The sequence below is a fragment of the Bufo gargarizans genome, chromosome 11, assembly GCF_014858855.1.
Source record: "Bufo gargarizans isolate SCDJY-AF-19 chromosome 11, ASM1485885v1, whole genome shotgun sequence".
NCBI lineage: Eukaryota > Metazoa > Chordata > Amphibia > Anura > Bufonidae > Bufo > Bufo gargarizans.
The window spans coordinates 33,308,720-33,327,927 of NC_058090.1; the positions used below are offsets into that span (position 1 = coordinate 33,308,720).

The 19,208-nt window shown below is 45.9% G+C and overlaps 1 protein-coding gene across 3 annotated transcripts in view; it reads right to left on the reverse strand.

The window, feature by feature from the left end:
- Window positions 1-2,334, reverse strand: part of SYT16 (synaptotagmin 16) — a 52,313-nt gene extending 49,979 nt beyond the window's left edge. For all 3 annotated transcript variants that reach the window (XM_044272522.1, XM_044272521.1, XM_044272520.1), the window contains exon 1: window positions 2,201-2,334. The gene's annotated coding sequence lies outside the window, so the exon portion shown is untranslated. The remainder of the gene's footprint in view (window positions 1-2,200) is intronic.
- Window positions 2,335-19,208: the final 16,874 nt, after the last annotated feature.

Genomic DNA, 19,208 nt, shown 5'->3' on the forward strand with positions numbered 1-19,208 from the left:
ACAGTATACAGGCCCCCACACAGTATACAGGCCCCCCACACAGTATACAGGCCCCAACACACACTATACAGGCCCCCACACAGTATACAGGCCCCCACACAGTATACAGCCCCCACCACACAGTATACAGCCCCCACCACACAGTATACAGCCCCCACCACACAGTATACAGCCCCCACCACACAGTATACAGCCCCCCCACACAGTATACTGCCCCCCACACAGTATACTGCCCCCCACACAGTATACAGCCCCCCCACACAGTATACAGCCCCCCCACACAGTATACAGCCCCCCACACAGTATACAGCCCCCCCACACAGTATACAGCCCCCCCACACAGTATACAGCCCCCCCACACAGTATACAGCCCACCACACAGTATACAGACCCCCACACAGTATACAGGCCCGCCACACAGTATACAGCCCACCACACAGTATACAGCACCCCACTATACAGTAGTTTACAGTATATTAACATAACAGCCCCTGTCACCTTTTTCTGATGTAATCTTCACACAAAAAAGCTCCACAGTTAACTTCTGCAACACTCCTGCTAGGACCTGTGATGACCTCATAGCCATGTGACCAGTAATTGCTAGGTTACTGGTCACATGGTGAGGTCATTAAGGTCCTAGATCACAACTTTAACACAGTACGATGCCTGTGTAGCTGACAGCTTGACACCCGGGGCAGTAGCTAGCAGGGCTCAAGAGGCAGCTGCCTTGGGCCCCCCAGGAGCAACTGGGCCCGGGGCAGCTGCCCCTTTTGCCCCTTGGTAAAGACGGCCCTGTGCACGTGTCTTACCTCCGCTTCTCTTCACTGCGAGGGCTGTGGATACGGCGCTCAGTCAGCTGTCCTGTTTGCCGATCAGGGTTACAACACCCCACGTGGCCTATGAGGTAGATGAGGTCAGTGCCGGCCTGGAACAGCGTCCCACGTGGTGAATAGAGCCAATCCCAGATTTTTTACAATATAGCAGTAGTTCTCATGGAGCGCTCCACTTCATTTTCATTCTATTAGGCAACAGATAGTTGGCATCAGGAGGTCCCCAACTTTACCAGACGCGTTTCGGAACTATCACTTGTTCCTTCCTCAGTGGTCTTCAGTGAACCACTGAGGAAGGAACAAGTGATAGTTCCGAAACGCGTCTGGTAAAGTTGGGGACCTCCTGATGCCAACTGTCGCCTAATAGAATGAAAATGAAGTGGAGCGCTCCATGAGAACTACTGTTCTGGCTCTATTCACCACATGGGACGCTGTTCCAGGCCGGCACTGACCTCATAGGCCACGTGGGGTGCTGTAATCCTGATCAGCAAACAGGACAGCTGACTGAACGCCGTATCCACAGCCCTCGCAGTGAAGAGAAGCGGAGGTAAGACGCGCTTGTGCCGGTGACCACGTGGGACGCCACGCCGAGGCACAGCACCCCGCTCCTCACCACAAACCAATGAACTTTGAGTAATATACTGTGGACCTTAGAGCCACCCAGTTGAAGATGCATGCTAGATGATGGTATACAGCATACGATATGAGACTAGATCAATATTTGATCTTATTGAACAGAGGTTGATCTAATTATGCAACGTATCTGAGCTTCTATACCAGGGATGCTCAACCTGCGGCCCTCCAACTGTTCCAAAACTACAATTCCCAGCATGCCCTAATAGCTGTAGGCTGTCCAGGCATGCTGGGAGTTGTAGTTTTGCAACAGCTGGAGGGCCGCAGGTTGAGCATCACTGTTCTATACGGACTCGCTTATACATGATGTGGACAAATGTAATATCATGCGGTTTCCCAGCTGTATATGAATATTAGTTTAACCCCTTACCACGCTGGCAAATTTACTTATTGACACTTGGAATATATTATATACCATAGCAGTGGAGTGATCAAACCTTTAGTGTTTGTACCAGTATAATACCTCCTATCAAGTTTTAATTTTATCCTCATTTTATTCACATTTTAAGTTTTTAGTTACAGTTTTATATTGTACTAGGACTGAATAAATATATTTGCACACATATGCTTCCAAATGCAAGAGTGCCTGCCACATTTCTTACAGAATATATATGTAACTAATGAGGACTATGGAACCAATAAATCCCTATATCACTAATGAGGACTATGGAGTGCTTATATATCTCCCTTGTGACAGTATGTAGCAGCCATAAGTGCTATGTGACAATAATACTCACCCGCACAAGACACGGCCGGGTATAAGGACTAAGCGTTTCCTAGGTCACTTCGTGGCTTCTGTTTCGCATTGAGCCCAGCAGTCGTCTCTTACACCCATTTCCCTTCCTTCCTGTGTAATAAGCAGAGATTTGGCTGAGCCCCGCCGGCTGTGATGTTGGGGAGTGGTGCTGTGCATGTCACACAAGTCACTGGGAATATTTGCACACGGGGTAGAAAAATGCAACCACCTAAAGAATGTCAGCCGACAGGTGAAGAACCGACCAGACGAGTTTTTCTCCTTATTTCTAGTGTAAAAATAACAGGCTGCCAGTCAGTGTATACTGTCAGTGTATACGGTGTATTGTGTATGGCAGTCAGTGTATACGGTGTATTGTGTATGGCAGTCAGTGTATACGGTGTATTGTCTATGGCACTCAGTGTATACGGTGTATTGTGTATGGCAGTCAGTGTATTGTGTATGGCAGTCTGTGTATACGGTGTATTGTGTATGGCAGTCTGTGTATACGGTGTATTGTGTATGGCAGTCTGTGTATACGGTGTATTGTGTATGGCAGTCTGTGTATACGGTGTATTGTGTATGGCAGTGTTTCCCAACCAGTGTGCCTCCAGCTGTTGCAAAACTACAACTCCCAGCATGCCCGGACAGCCTTTGGTTGTGTGGGCATGCTGGGAGTTGTAGTTTTGAAACAGCTGGAGGCACACTGGTTGGGAAACACTGGTGTATGGCACTCAGTGTATACGGTGTATTGTGTATGGCAGTCAGTGTATACGGTGTATTGTGTATGGCAGTCAGTGTATTGTGTATGGCAGTCAGTGTATTGTGTATGGCAGTCAGTGTATTGTGTATGGCAGTCAGTGTATTGTGTATGGCAGACAGTGTATACAGTGTATTGTGTATGGCAGTCTGTGTATACGGTGTATTGTGTATGGCAGTCTGTGTATACGGTGTATTGTGTATGGCAGTCTGTGTATACGGTGTATTGTGTATGGCAGTCTGTGTATACGGTGTATTGTGTATGGCAGTCTGTGTATACGGTGTATTGTGTATGGCAGACAGTGTATACAGTGTATTGTGTATGGCACTCAGTGTATACGGTGTATTGTGTATGGCAGTCTGTGTATACGGTGTATTGTGTATGGCAGTCTGTGTATACGGTGTATTGTGTATGGCAGTCTGTGTATACGGTGTATTGTGTATGGCAGCCTGTGTATACTGTGTATTGTGTATGGCAGCCTGTGTATACTGTGTATTGTGTATGGCAGACAGTGTATACGGTGTATTGTGTATGGCACTCAGTGTATACGGTGTATTGTGTATGGCACTCAGTGTATACGGTGTATTGTGTATGGCACTCAGTGTATACGGTGTATTGTGTATGGCACTCAGTGTATACGGTGTATTGTGTATGGCAGTCTGTGTATACGGTGTATTGTGTATGGCAGTCTGTGTATACGGTGTATTGTGTATGGCAGACAGTGTATACGGTGTATTGTGTATGGCACTCAGTGTATACGGTGTATTGTGTATGGCACTCAGTGTATACGGTGTATTGTGTATGGCACTCAGTGTATACGGTGTATTGTGTATGGCACTCAGTGTATACGGTGTATTGTGTATGGCACTCAGTGTATACGGTGTATTGTGTATCTAGGCCATAATGAAGGAATTCTGCTATAACTGTACATGTTCCAACTATGCATGTTAAAAACGCAAGTATCTAGATCAGTGGTGGTCCAATCCATAACCAGCACTGGTCCCACACAGTACAGCTTGCAGCAAAAGGACCAGTAAGGGACCTTGGGCAGGGGCTTTGGCTAAGGCCACGGGTATATATACTACAGAAGATGCTCATGGGGCCCTAAGATGAAGGGGGCCCCACCTAGGCAGGACTCCCAAGGAGCTTCATTGTTCTCAAACAAGAGGGTAAATTGTCCAATGGTTATTGGAGAGGGGGTGGAGGACGAATCAAACCCTAGTCCCTCCTGTCCTGGGTGGCAAAACCCACCAACGCTATAATGGAGGTGCAATTTGATCTTTACTATGGGGTCCCCTCTCTTCTCTGTATGCCCCTGGATGAGACCTTGCTAGCCCAGATCCTTGGAAGTTTGCTGTTCCTAAAGTCTATCCATGGAATGTATTAAGTGGGCTTACAATATTACATTAAGGGGTTGTCCTACAAAAAAAATAATATTCAGCATTTTTCAAACCAACTTGTTAATCTGAATACTTTTGTAATTGCATGTAATTACAAATTTAGTATAGATGTCAGGGAATAACTCTGAGGCTATCTGTATGGCGCCACCTGCTGTTTGAGGTGGTTGCACACGCTCAGTTCCATCCTTCAACTGCCATTTTGGGGTTGAAATGTACTTAGTGGTCTGGTCTGGGGTCTGAATTCACGTTGGAATCTGATCTCTGGATTAATCTTAGGACAATGTGTTTGGTGCCCGGAGGCAAAGAAGCCACAGGATCGAGGAGCAGGAAATAAATGTTGAGGTCAAGTCTGGGATCTGAACTCATTTTTTGGAGACTGGTCTGGGGTCTAGACTAATTTGGGGGTCTGGGGACAGTTAAAGGGGTTCTCCAGGCTTTTAAAATTGATGACCTATCCTCAGGATAGGTCATCAATATCATATAGGTGGGGTCCGACACCCGGCACCCCCACTGATCAGCTGTATGAGGAGACGCCGCGCGCAGTGTGCACGTGCTGTCTCTCTTTTCCTGCTCACTGCTGCTTTGCCATAGACATAGCAGCAGCGAGCAGGACGAGAGACAGCACGTGCACACTGCGCGCACCTTCCCTTCATACAGCTGATCGGTGGGGGTCCCAGGTGTCGTACCCTGCTGATCTGATATTGATGACCCGGCGAACCCCTTTAAATAATTCTGGGATCGAAATGTATTTAGTGGTCTGGTCTGGGGTCTGAATTAATGTTAGGACCATGTGTCTGGTGCCCGAAGGCAAAGAGACCTCAGAAATGAGAAGCGGGAAATAAATGTTGAGGTCTAGTCATTCTGAACTAATTTTTTTGGAGTCTGGTCTGGGGTCTGAAGTTACTGAAGAGACTAGATTAATTTTGGGGTCTGGTCTTGGGATAGTTAAGAGTTTTCCGAGATTTTTTTTAACTGACGACCTATTCTCTCGATAGGTCATCGGTATCTGATCAGTGGGGGTCCGACACCTGGGACCCTGCTGATCAGCAGTTTGAGAAGGCACCAGTGCTCGCAGTAGCGTTGTGGGCTTCTAGTAGCTTACCAAGCACAGCGCCGTACACTGTATAGTGGCTGTGCTTGGTATCGTGCTCAGTGCCATTCACGAATGTGTCGTCACTGGCCTAGGGAAAGGAGCAAGAAGGCCATGGCACTAGTGTGAGCTTTCTCAAACAGCTGATCAGCGAGGGTCCTGGATGTTGGACCCCCACCGATCAGATACAGAAAATCTCAGTAAACCCCTTGAAGTAATTCTGGGTAAGATATGCATTTAATGGTCTGGTCTGGGGTCTGAATTCATGTTGAAATCTTGGTTCTGAATTAATCTTAGGTAGGTAGATACATTTTGAGGCATGGTCTGAGGTCTAAATTTATGTTTAAGTCCTGTCTGCTCAGGAGCACATCTGGCAGCACAGTACGGTGCACTATATCTCTGGGGGCACATGTCCGCAAAATATATTCCATGGGACACCCTTGTGTGATTTGATGATCTCACTGAGAGTTTTACGGGTTTTCTTTTGCAAATGTTCTGCAAGTGTATGCTCTGGGGGGGAACTTATTCAAAATTTAATTTTGGGTCCCGGCAATTTCTAGTTACTGCCCTGATCTGAGCATTGCATGTGTGAATGGAGTCAGAGTCCTTCCTACAGATCTGTCAATGGGTCATCCTTTTATGTGCAGAGCAATAAAAGTGTCCAAATTGCTTTCACTGTCATTTTATGGCCTGCACACCTGCATTTGCTTGCTGCTATTAATAAGGCTGGCGCTCTGCCTCCTCCCCATCCGAGACCGTGCTTTATTCTATTATTTCAATGCCAATATGTAAGTGGTGCTTTCCATGGGAACCTTTGCTCTCGTCTTCGGCATCCTTTCACTGCACGGTATTGAGTGGTCAGTTACCCTGACAACAGGCGGCCTTCCGTGTAGTACGACCGTCTATTACACGTTATCTAGCAACCAACGGCCTCGGGCGGCGGCCCCCTCCTTCATCGCTCGGCACTGGGCAGTGTTGCTAAGGTCTCGGCGAGACGTATATATTTATTCACTTATAGTAGTGGATTGCTTGGATTAGGTTTTTGTGATATCACGGATTGGTTTACGATCATTCATATGAGATCTATAGCCCGTACTGTAACTGTATTGCTGGACATATCTGATCCTTTGAGTATACAGCTGCCATAGTTGGCACCAGTCCCGAATCTGCAAGGACTATACCTACTTTTTACTGACAGTCCCTGCAAATTCAGGTCGAAATCGGTAGGGATTATGTAAGCCCATCCTACAAGCGGGTGGTCCTGGGTAGGACTAACATGTCACAGATTTGCCGACTAGAATAGATGTTAAAGGGGTTATTCAATGAAAAATATGCTACAGTTTTAAAACCAGTGCCTGGATCTGACTATTTTTGTAATTGCATGGAATAAAAAATTGAGCATAGCCACTGAGATATTCAATAAAATGTATCTGTATAGCGCTACCTGCTGTTTGTTGTTTTCTTATTTCTTTGACCTGCTCACTGAGATGGTCGCACATGCTCAGTTTCATCCTTCAACTGCCTCCTGAGCTGTGATAGGGAGAGCTGAGACACGCCCCCATAGCTGCAGCAGAAAAGACACTCCCCTTGAGCTGTGATGAGGAGAGCATGGACACGCCCCCTGAGCTGTGATAGGGAGAGCACGGACACGCCCCCATAGCTGCAGCAGAAAAGACACTCCCCTTGAGCTTTCGGCTTGATATAAATCTAGCAGAGCAATGAATGGGGAGATCTCTGGATCCATGTGAGGCACAGGGCTGGTTCTAGCTTTTAGATAGAGGTTGTCATTTACTATATGATGTCAGATTTTTTATTTTTTACATCAATCATGGGATAACCCCTTTAACTAGCTTGTTCAGCTGATACCTGTTCTTCCTGCCTCCCAATGTCTAATGGAAACAACAAATCGAGCATGCTAAGGTTATACATGCCTGATCTTTTTTACACCAACACCTGCTGATGGTGAGAGTTAGGAAAATATGTACATAGTTGCCAACAGTCCTACATTTGCAGGGACTGTCTCTAGTTTTTAGATACAGTACCTGAAAATTCAGTGTGCCAAGACCGCAGAGAGACTAGCAAAATTAAAAATTTAGGCCTCATGCACATGCCGCATTTTTGCAGCTTGGATAAGGACCCATTCTCTTCAATAGGGCCGGAAAAGACGCGGAAAACACTCTGTGTGTTTTGTGGATCCGTGATTTGCGGACAGCAAAACATAGTACGGCCGTGTGTATGAGGCCTTACAGACACTGCTGCAGGTGAAGGACCACGGCAGTGCCATTCTGGTGCCAGAATCTGCACTTTGTACTAAATACTGCTGGATGTGCCACAAGCTGTATTCTTCACTAAGTAAAGGGAGACTTATACTTTTACTTCTGGCCTGATTTTTCATCGCACTGATCCCCAGGGAGCGACAACCTGAGGGAGTACACAGTGGCACCTCATCAGAGCCACTATCACTCCCATCCTCTACAACAGCTCCTCAGAGGCTCGCTAAATTTTCAGGTTCTGGGGCCAAACCGTGGTGAATGACTTGTGTGTCTAAATGAAACCCATGTGTGGGTAAAGGGAATTGCATGATAGGCAATCCTTGCAAATGCTGCACTTTGCAGGTAGCATTTATATTGAGTTGTATCTAATAGCTGGGGATACACAATAATGCTCACAGCTAGCACCCCCAACATTGCACAAGGGGAAAAGACTACAGTATGGCTAATAAGGCAAATAATCTCTAATAGACAAAGAAGCATTGACAACTTTTCAAGAAAGAACAATTTAAAGGGAACCTGACATCAACTTTATGCCAGTGGCGGATCCAGAGCCTGGTCTCGGGAGGGGCACAGTCTGTCAGACTGTCACTGGCACCGCCGCAGTTGTCCGCAACCCGTGAGGTGAGGTCCCGTCCCTGTCCAGACTCCCGCGCGGCGCTCCTCTGTTCCGGACTTACAGTTCCCGGGCCCGGAACTTGGTGGGCAGGGCTAATTAGAACGGCGCTGGCTGGCAGTAAGATACATGGGGGGGGCTGAAGGGACAGGGTGGGCCACCAATGTCACCGGCGTCGCTGCGCCAGTGTATGTGAAGAGGCCCTGAAAAACTTATTAAAGAGGACCTTTCATGGGTCCAAACATTGTAAAATAACTATGTTGCACATATGCTGAAAGTATGGTCAATAATTCCAATGTGCGAAGGGAGCGGGCTGGGTGAAGCCAGAAGTGTTTTTATTGAACATTTTTACTGCATCACCAGCAGCCTTAGCTGATTACAGGGATGCGCATTAAATCATTTTACCCGGTTTATTGCCCTTAATGTGTGTTCTCTTAGCTGCAATAACAAAACATGACCTTCAGTCTGAGAGACAGGAGAGTAACAATATATTCTGTTGGATGGCGGTCTGGGATGGACTTCTAGTTTAACTCCCTGTAGTCGCAACACAGTCTTAAACTACCGTCCTTCTTTCTCATGCACACAATGGGTGAGGAGTATGATGATTTTGACTCTGCAATCCATCCACGGTTCAGCAGATCCTGCAGATATTCTTTCACCTCCTGGTGTAGTGGCTTAGGCACGGACATGTAAGTTCTTCTAACCGGTGTATTGTCTTTGAGGCGCAGTTGTAATTGTAGGGAAGGGATGCATCCGACGTCAGAATCGTCTTTAGCGAAGGTGTGGCATTCCTTCCTTAGCATTGTCTTGACTATCTGTTGATCTTCATCCGGTACGTGTTCTATAGGTACTGGTGGATCCCAATGTTCTCGATAAGAATAGCTTACCGGTGATTGACTCGTGTTTAAATTATCCACTCGACCTTCCAGCCCTGATCTGAATGACTGTTGACTATGAGTCACCAAGTGAGTGGCTACACTCACTGATTCTTTTGGTTTCACCTGAGCTGGGTATGTTGTCTTGATGGGCTAGAGGCACCCAATCCTAGTCTGACTTGGTAAAATAACGTCTCACTTGGTGGTGTTTCAAACCGGAATGGATAGTTTGGAAATATGTCCCTTTTTGAGTGACACTAATGTCTCCCCGATATACAGTCCTTCTGGCACATCATGAGCCTCATCGGGTGTAAACAAGACTGTCTGTCTGATCTTGCAAGGCTGGTTTGGCATGAGCCATGCATCTGAGATACGTCAGTGTTTTCCGGAATTCTTTTGCTCTTGGTACCAGTTTTTAGTGCAGTACCACCAGTATCTTTCAGGTGAGCTTGTAGTTGATTCACCAAGACTTCTGCTTTGGGGGTCGGCAATTCCAAGGTGGTTCCTAGTAGGTCCACGAACCCTGTAATGGTTCTCCTTCCCTTGACAGCTATCTCCTTGAAGAGTTCTTCTATGACATTATACCCGATGATTGGCGTCTCTGCGACTTTCTCATCTGCCGTTACCACAAATGGCACTGCTAGCTGTTTGGTGTAGTTACTTCCCACTGTTAAAAAAAAATTCACAGTAGAGAAAAAATACATATGGTGTAGGAATATAATCTGTATATCACTGAATAGTTATCCTACTTAAAACTTAACTTTTAGTCATTATTAATTAATAATGACTAAAAGTTAAGTTTTAAGTAGGATAACTATTCAGTGATATACTTCCCACTGTTAGTTGAAAAACGACCTCAATCCACCCGGAGAAAGGAATTTCAGTATCGTTGGCTGCCTTTCCAAGGAGGACTCCTGGCCCCAGCAATTCTTTAAAATATCGGAGCACTGTATGTCTCTCATTGATGATGATCACCTGGGAGCCGGTGTCCCATAGGGCATTGACAGGAGTATTGTCTATTTCATAGTTCACATGGCATTTTTTTCCAACGAGACTCAGCAACTTGCTGTTTTGTCTCATGGTAACATGTGAGTTGGTACTTGCTCAGCCATCTGGAGGGATCTTTGGTTATAGCAGTTGAGCACTCTCTGAAAGGAGTTTGGATTTCCTCTACCAGCCGTGGTACTGATGGTGATTTTGGAGCTTGCTGGTTTTCTACAGACAAGAGTTGCACATTGGGACCCAGGGTTGGTTCTAGAACAGCAACCCTCTCCCGTTTAACTGGTTTGGTCTGGGCGTTTGGCAATCCCTTGCTCTATGTCCAGATCATCCACAGTTGAAGCAATGATCGCAGGCACTTCTCTGACCAGTCCTCTTACAGGATTGACAACATCCTTTGCTCGTACTCCCTGTTACCTTAAAGGGAACCTGTCACCAGTTTTATGGGTCCTAACTAAGGGCAACATAAATAAGTGACTGATTCTCTTAGGAAAATGCTGGGTCACTTTCTTTAATTGACCCAGTCAATCTGCCAACATCTTGTATTGAAAAGCTCCAGCTGATAATGATGAGTCCTGAATATTCATGAGCTCCTGACTCTCCCCGCCCACCTGCTGCTGAATGACAGTTATTTTCCATATGAATCAGCAACAGGTGGGCAGGGGAGTGGCTATAGCTCTGAATTAAAAATACGCTGGACTCGCTGACATCACGCTGGACTCAAATCGGCTCATTAGCATGCGGCATGTGGCATCTTTGTGTGTATATTATGAGATAACCATCTGTCACACCAGTAAGTGAATACATCTAAGGTACTTTTTAGTAGTTAATGATTGTATATAATTAGATTATAATCAAATATCCACATGACAGGTTCCCTTTAAGCCCTCGGAATTCACAATCTTATCTGCTTCTCGAATCTTGGATAAGTGTCATCTCTATAATCTCTTTTAGTATCTGTAGCATTAGCTTTTCCAGTTCAGAGTTGCTCTTAGACAGCTGTTGAATCGTTGGGCTACTTGTCTGTGATGAAGACCAAGGTGTTGTGTTGGCAGTTGTCATCAGGACACTTGGTTCCTGAGGACACTGTAAGGCGTTAGACTGACATTGTTTCCCTTTGGTTGAACTGCTATGCTGAGATTTCTTTTGCTTCTGATCCCTTTCCATCTCCATATTAGCGGCTTCATTCGTTTTCTTTATGAGCACCTCATCTGGAATGGAAGGGTCATCTAAATACTGCTTTAATTGGAATTTGATGTGGTCATTTCTCAGTCCAGTACTCACTGATCTTAGAAATGTCTTCTGTATTAGCTCAGTCCCGAAATGTTCATCTGAGCCTTCCCCTTGGGAGACAAATAGCAACCGATCTTTCAATTCAATCGCTCTGAACAGGAAATTATGGGGAGTTTCATTGCTCTTCTGGGAAATGTTGAGGAGTTGCTGGTACAGTTCGGAGGCATTCTGCTCCTTGTAGTGACTTTTCAAGATTCGTCTAAGTTGCACTAGAGTCAGTCCATTTTTCATCTCCAGCATACCTTTGAGGCTTAGATCAGGGCTAATAGCTTTGACCACTGCTTCGACAATCTCAGTCTCAGGATACTCTTTCTGTAGTCCCAGGTCGATTTGGTGCATCAGACTGGTGTAGGACAGCTTATCCTTCTGCTCTTTCTCTAATCTGGCCTGTGATCTTGAAGTCTTTTTTGATTGTCACCTCTGGCAAGCAACCATGGTGTAGTCTCTGAGTTAGTGGAGCTGGCTCTTCTTTTGGCTGACTGTCAGTCGAGTTTTTACTTTTGGTACTCGGCTCTTTAATCTGTTCCTCAATTATTCTGGACGTTTCCTGGAACGTCTTCTGCATAGTGTGATGCTGTTGTTTCAAGTCGGCTAATTGCTGTTCAGGTTGGGGGTCTTTCTCACTGAAGCTTGGGACTTCCGCATTGTCCCACTTCTTCTCTAGCTCACTAAAGAATCTTTTTGTTGCATGCCGAAATTGTGTCACCATCTCCTTACTTTGAGTTTCGACCAGTTCATCCATTACTCCGTTAACGATCCGCATATAATGGCGCTGGGTTACTCCCTTAGCCATGCTGGCGTCGGAGGCTTTAATGAATTGGCAAACCTCGATGAGATCACCCACTGACAAGTGGCTCAGGTGTCCACTGGTTTCATTCTGCAGCCTCTCTAGATCCATCTGTGCTCGCTTGCCGTGCTGTCAGGGTTAATATCCCAGTCTCCTCTAAAATTCACGTAACTGCTCTTTTTCACTTCTGGGACCGCGTCGTCTTCACCCGCTCCCCGTACGGGCCACCAATTTTGTTGCACATATGCTGAAAGTATGGTCAATAATTCCAATGTGCGAAGGGAGCGGGCTGGGTGAAACCAGAAGTGTTTTTATTGAACATTTTTACTGCATCATCAGCAGCCTTAGCTGATTACAGGGATGCGCATTAAATCATTTTACCCTGTTTATTGCCCTTAATGTGTGTTATCTTACCTGCAATAACAAAACATAACCTTCAGTCTGAGAGACAGGATAGTAACAGTATATTCTGTCCTCCAGGAACCAAAGATCTGTGTTTTCAGCCCCCCCCCCCCCCCCCTACTATTTGCAGTACTATGTCATTCAGGCTTTAAACACTCTGCCATCAACTGGTGATTTAGTAGAATTGTCATGAGTTTGACTTTCCTATTACCACAGCCATCCTTCTGGATTGTTAAAGCTGGACATGTAATGTGTATTAGTTCAGTTTTTACGGGGTGCCTATTTTTGACATACCTTCCAACTATCTGTATATGTAGCGCGGCACCCAGGGATCTCAATGCACTTACTATTATTTCTGGGCGCTGCTCCGTTCGCCCGCTATGGCCCCTGGGAGTTCTTTTTTCTCCCTGACTGTGAGCTCTGCGCTGCGATTGGACAGCGCTACAGCCAGGGGGAAGAAACGCCCAGGGAGAAACAGGGCAGACTCCTCCCTGGTGTTCTGATAGTAGCAATTACCATACAGTGCCGGAGAAGGTAACGGGGCCACAGCGGGCAAACGGAGTAGCGCCCACTCTCTCACTATATTCTTGGTGGGGGGTTTGGGCTCCACCCATCATCTGACATCAACATCCGTCACCCACCCGTGCGGTTCTATTGTATATCTGGCGAACTGGCGAACTCTGTGTGAGTACTGGGTGTCTCTGAAAAGACTTTTCCTGCGGCTGCCTCGCTCGTGTGCTCCGATGACAAACGTATTACTTCCCACAGTCTCCGGCTCTCCCTCCTCCTTGCTCCCATATTCAAATCTCCGCCAACCGACATCTGATGTCAGAATCGGAGCACACAAGCAAGGCAGCCGCGGGAAAAGTATATCGTAAATTATTTTTGTATGTATAGTGGCCTGTGGCCACAAGAATTTATTGTAACATCTCCTTGTGGTCCCCGCCCCCTACAGTGTAACGTCTCCTTGTGGCCCCCATACAGTATAACGTCTCCTTGTGGCCCCCATACAGTATAAAGTCTCCTTGTGGCCCCCATACAGTATAACCTCTCCTTGTGGCCCCCATACAGTGTAACATCTCCTTGTGGCCCCCATACAGTGTAACGTCTCCTTGTGGCTGCCCCCATGCAGTATAACCTCTCCTTGTGGCTGCCCCCATGCAGTATAACGTCTCCTTGTGTTTTTTTCTTTTAAACGGGTATGTATCGCGATATATATCGTTATCGCGATAAATTTTTTAATATTGTTATCATCTGAATATTTTTGATATCGCCCAACCCTACCTCACACACAGCCTGTGTGGGAAATTCCCTAGCAGGAGCTGCTAGAAATTATTATTCACCAGAGAGAGAAGCTGAACAGACATTCGCTCCACTAAGAGCTGTGTTTTATGTAAGCAGAGAGGCCAAAATAGGTATTTAAAACAGTTATATAATGTTCCTACTGTTAATATAGTGATTCAAACTGTATATTGAACCAGTTATATGTGTGTTTACTTACAGTTCCACCAATTGCAAATACCATACAATTGCCAAATTCAAATTTCATATTGCAATCCAAATTGCATACAACCATACCAGATCATACTCAACCAATCTGCAAATAGTTACTGCTAACTGCATACTGCAAATTGTGACCAAATTCAGCAGGTGAACTATTAGTTAGACCTCAGATATACCTCTCAGAGAGATCATAAAGTGCTTAACTTAGTGACAGTATAGATACTCAAGAGAAATATATCCACAATTTTATGTTGAATGACAAGATTGAACAGTTGAACTACCATCTTATGCATACCGCCATTTTGTGATCTCTTTTCAACAAGTGTTATATCTGCTGCGGAGGCGGCAGTGTTATATATGAAGAAAAGTTGAAGTTAATAAAGAAGTTATTTCAAGCATTTGGTGTGCTCTGTAAACCCACTGTTTCCATAGAACGGCGCTAGAGGATTTACAGAGTAATAGACAGTTTGGTTAGACTAAAAAGTCAGAGATGTCAAAATTCTTCTAATGCCACAGCGCAAAAGGCACTTCATAGTGCTGCACCTGTTACACAGCGGTCTGTCACTAAAAAGTTAAAAGTAAGTGGTTGCCGAGAACCAATATCACAATCATTGCAGACTGGGCCTGGAAAAGAGTCACAGCCACCTGAGAAGAGTCCTGGTTATTCATGAGTTCCTGGTCTCCTGCCCACCTGCTGATGGCTGACAGTCTTCTACCTCGTTTTCTCCCTTTCTTTCTAGAAGAGAACTGCCAATCAGCAGGTGGGCGAGAGAGCAGGAGATTAGGAATAGCCATGACTCTTCTCAAGCAGATGTGACTCTTTTCGAGGCCTGGGCTGCAATGATTATGATGTTGGTTCTCAGCAACCACTTACTTTTAGCTGATGAGTGACACACCGCTGACATCAGCATTTCTGTCACTATTTTATGCTGCACTCAGTGAGGTCAGCATAAAGTTGATGACAGGTTCCCTTTAAGGACCTTTGTATGAGGATAATGCTCCCAGCAGAAGCTAAGGATGAAGCACGTGGTGCAGTGCTGCCATCTGGTGGAACAAGGAATTAATTGCCTCAAACAAACAATTCGATGTGCAGCCAACGACTGTCTGCTCGTACACCGAGCCACCTGTTCACCTTCTGTAGTGGAGCCTTGTATTTAGTCTTGGCAGAGACAATCCACCATAATTATTCACGTCCTTAGCACCTATAATTGTGTTTCATCATCTTTTCATCATCCGTGTGGTGCCAACTGCTGTGTTGCTATTTTCGTTACTTTACTGTTGCCATGGTGCCACGTAGACCAGAGAGTTAGAAATTGGGAAAGAACAGGAAGGATCCTATAGATGTCGTCATTTTAACGCCTTCATGGCCCATGAGCTGAACATCGCCATCTCCCCGACGTTAACTCTTTGCTATCCCCCTAGGCCGCAATACTACAGGTAAAGGGTGTGATGGTGCAGCTCTTTTTGGGTGGGTTCTAGGTATATAGAATGAGCTACATACGATTATAAGCCTATGTTTCAACTCTCCCGCAACGCCCAGTAGGCTCCTGAAAAATGGAGAAACCTTTAAGACGTCTGGAAGAGTTTCCAGCATGGAGGGCTGCTTTCTCCTGAAAGTGGTGCTGGAATTCAGAAAACCCAAAGTACCTTAAGGGGGCGGGATGCTGCTCAAAAGGGGTCGAGTGTGGCTGAAATGGGAAGGGGCCTTAAAAGGGAACTCGGTAATGGAAGGAAAAATTTGGTGGCGCACTGAACATGTTGCAACCTCTCACCTCCCACACGCCAATGTTCAAGTAGGATTTTAAGCATTAGCTCGAGATGGTCTGTGGAGGTTCTAATTTATCCAGGTCACAGTATATCAGTAGTAGTAAGTCAGAGCAACAGGACTTGTTGTATTTTCTGGCTCTCTCAGTTAGAATGACTTGTACAAGGAATCCCCGGCATTAAACATTGGAAGGCTACATGTCTGCCACTTACAAAGCTGTTTTAACATCTCTCCTGAGGCAGTTTATTCACACACACAAAGCTTCAGCCATGCAAATGCAACCAACATCTTACCTTCATGAAGTCCTTGACCTTGTGTTGATTGTGATAAACAGATTATACTGACTGAAGCATGAGTCGCCAGTATTTAAAGCCCATCTGTCAGCAGGTTTGTACCTATGACACTGGCTGACCTGTTACATGTGCACTTGGCAGCTGAAGGCATCTGTGTTGGTCCTATGTTCATATGTGCCCGCATTGCTGAGAAATGATGTTTTACTATATGCAAATGAGCCTCTAGGAGCAACAGGGGCGTTACCATTACACCTAGAGGCTCTGCTCTCTCTGCCACTGCTGCTCCCACTCCACGATGATTGACGGGGCCAGAAAGGCGTGATTACTTTTTCACTGCCTGGTCCTGTCATGTTACGGGTCAGCCAGTGTCATAGGTACAAAACTGCTGACAGATGCCCTTTAATGTCAGAGATTCCTTGTACAAGTAATTCTAATCGTATAAACCAGTGGGGTGTCTAGCGAAACATCTTCAAGAGAAGATCCAACAAGTCCAGTTGCTCTGATATCTCAAATTTTCAATTTTTTTAAATAAGAAATTGGTTGCTCCTTTCATTTGATCATCAGTTGTTCCACAATTAACATTTCTACAGCCCTATTCCACTACTACTTAGGGGTGTGCGACCGAGGTACGTCACCTGTTATAAATGAAAGAGGCGCCACTTGATGCCTATGTAATTTATGTATTTCTGCTTCCACATTTAGTGACTGACAAGAGCACCCTCTTGGCAGGCACTGGGCAGGCATAACTTGTTTCGCACTGAAATCCCAGCTTACTGCGCTTTCCTGTAAAGAAGGCGAATGCCCATTTATCGGTGGAGTTTGCATAAGCCCCACCCATTCTGAGCCCGACACAGCCTGAATTTTCAGGGACTGTCTCTGAAAATTTCAGAACTGGTGGCAATTCTGCATTAAAGGGTTTATCCCATCTTATACAATGGGTGCATATCGCTAGGATATGCCCCCATTATCTGATAGGTGCGGGTCCCACCTACAAGGAGAACGGAGCAGAGAAAGTTGAAGAGGGCGCACCGCGCATGCGCAGCCGTCCTCCATTCATTTCTATGGAGCAGCCGAAAATAGCCGAGCAATGGTTCGGCTATTTCCGTCGGCCCCATAGAAATGAATGGGAGCGGTGGCCGCGCATGCGCGGTGCGCTCCCATTCACTTTAATGGGAGAGGTGGGGAGCTGCGCCTGGTTCCAGCCACAACTCTCCCCGGCTCCGTTCTCCTTGTAGGTGCGGGTCCCAGAGGTTGGACCCGCACCTATCAGACAATGGGGGTATATCCTAGCGATATGCCCTCATTGTCTAAGATGGGATAAACCCTTTAAGCAGTCATTTGTGTGCGATTACATACGAATAACCCTTCAGGGTGCCCATGACTGCAACGTGTGAATAATGCCAAATTGCCCCTTGCAAAATCTGTGATCTACAATACAGACATGAGCGGACGAGTGCCGATGAAAGTGCTCAGGCCTGCCTAATAGATGGCAGAGGTAGATTCCAGGTAATAAAATGAATAAAATAAATATATATATAAAAAAGTAAACGTAACACGTAGATTTTATTAAGAAATCGCTTAAGTAGCAACGCCTCGGTGCAGTGGTGATCAGGTGATGGTTCCTGGTGTGTGGACAGGCTGTCCCAAGTGTCCCTCTTTTTGACCCAAGTCCCTCTGCTCCTTAAATGTCCCTCTTTCTGACCTGGGAAATTATTGCATAAATGTGCATTAATAAATTTACCGAATTGCTCCTTACTAAACTATCTCTATGGTTTCTACCTGTATATTAGACCATAAATTCATTATTTTGTGCTATTTGGACCTTACGATATCTATAATCCGATGATTTATGTGCTAATATTTAAATGGATATTGAAGCGCAAGAAAAACTTTGTCCCAGGGGCTGCACATGCTTTGGGCGGAGTTAGAGGCGTGGCCTAGTATGAAAAAAACTGCCGTGTTGTGCGCCGCACATATTGTCCCTCTTTGCGATTTTTCAAAAGTTGGGAGGTATGTGTAATGACCCAGAGTGGCATTACCACTACTGCACCCTGCTACTATCTCCTATGGGCTAATATCATGTCATCTGTGCATTTATGGCAGGTCCTTCACAATGTGTATTCCTATTTTGCAACTGTTATGTTATAATGTAATGTACCTGGTTCACCAGTAGGTGGCAGCAAGCATGGCAGGGCTACATTTAGAGGGAATGGAACCCTTCTTTCCATTCTCACCCTCTCTCTAGGGAAGGGCGGGGACCAGTTAGGAGCAGTCTAGCTTGCCCCCGGCCGTTTGATGTGCCCACGCCAAGCCTTGTCTAGGCCAGCTAGAGCACCTTCAGCTCTGCTGGATGTGGAGGCCACAGCTTGGATCCTCTGAAGCCAGGAAGTACAGTTCCCTGGACAAACCTAGAGTCAGATTGCAAGAGAGACGTTGCAGCATCCTGCAGAAGCAGAGATTCTATTTAAGCTTGTCAACACATAGAGCAACAGATGTAGCAGAGTTGAGTTTGTTTGCCTGCCAGAGTTTACATTCTACCGCCTGCTGGGAACCAAGACAAAGCTTGAGACTGTTTGGGGAAACGTTTATGCAAAGTAAAGCTGTTATCAACTTCATCACAAGGTCTGGACTCAATTTATTTCTCCATCCCCTTCATCAACAACCCCCCTTTTCCATTGCTTTGGAGCCAACGCCTGGGGTCCAGAGTATCCAGGTAGGAGCACCGTGACACGTGCACAAGTACACTTAAAGGGACATTGTAGGCCACCCTACACCACTCTGGCATTCCTACACTTGGGTACCACCGACACCATTTCTTTAAAGGACTCTGTCTCGTTGTAGCTTCACTGCAACTGGCATCACGAAAACAAGTACTTTTTCCTCTTAAAGGGCCCTGGGGGGAGGCGCCCGCTGCATATGCAGTAGTGCAATGATGCCGCAAGGCGCCTACCACAGCGGG